We start from the raw sequence: 1,025 nt of genomic DNA on the forward strand, positions 1-1,025 counted from the left end.
ACATTCTGTCCACCGTGGGGCTATAAGAGAGTTGAAATCTCCTTCTATAGTAATCTGCCACGATGCAAGATAACTGAATTTGGAAAATGCATCTACTAGGATTTTAAGAGGGCGTGCCGGGGGGCAATAAACATTCAAAATACTCTATTGTTTCCCATAGTTCAAGATTCTGGGGATGCTGATCCTTCCGTGAATGTCTAATACAATCCAATAATTTAAATGGAAGATTCTTCTTCACTAGTATGGATTCTCCCCTACTCCTAGTATTAAAAGGTGATAAATAAATCTGATCAAACCCGCCCTGCTGTAACGTCAAATGTTCCTTGCTATCAAGGTGCATCTCCTACAATAGGACAACATCCACCCTCTCTTTTTGAAGATTAGAAAGTGCATTTTTCCTCTTGACTGGCAGATGGCTCCCCTTAATGTTCCCAGGTACAACATTTAAGCACATCATTTTCCATAACACACTGTAACATTTCAACTCTAGAGTTTCACATCAAATTACACATCGCTGATCATTAATGGAAAAAAAAAGACTCATAGAGCCTAAAAACTGTAGAAACTAAAACGAATTCAACTAACAAGCTCTCAAAACGTTCCAAAGCTAAACACATAAAAAACCAAAGAATGAAAGAAAATCCAAAATGCCAATCACACTCGATTGGGGAATTTACCACCTACTGGGGACGCTTACATGTCTCAAAACTTTATCTTGTGCCCGCTACCAATATGGAATCCTGGGCAATTAACAACAAACATCGGGCTTGAACTGCCCTTCGGTCGGCACTTAGTTATCACAACTACCTTTGTAACACCCTCCAGCTTGAGCTGCACCCCAGACACATGCAAAGAAAAAAAAAAGTAGTAATACTAATGAAGAAGTTAAACCGAGTACTCTACCCATCCCCGACTATAATTTAACACTGGTTAATAGCAGGAAAATCCAACAAAATTTCTTTAAGAGAGAAACATGATTATCTAAATATCCAACTTACTTTAAAATGTCCACAAAGTTTTCGCTT

This window comes from Hemiscyllium ocellatum, unplaced genomic scaffold, assembly GCF_020745735.1.
Source record: "Hemiscyllium ocellatum isolate sHemOce1 unplaced genomic scaffold, sHemOce1.pat.X.cur. scaffold_251_pat_ctg1, whole genome shotgun sequence".
Taxonomy (NCBI): domain Eukaryota; kingdom Metazoa; phylum Chordata; class Chondrichthyes; order Orectolobiformes; family Hemiscylliidae; genus Hemiscyllium; species Hemiscyllium ocellatum.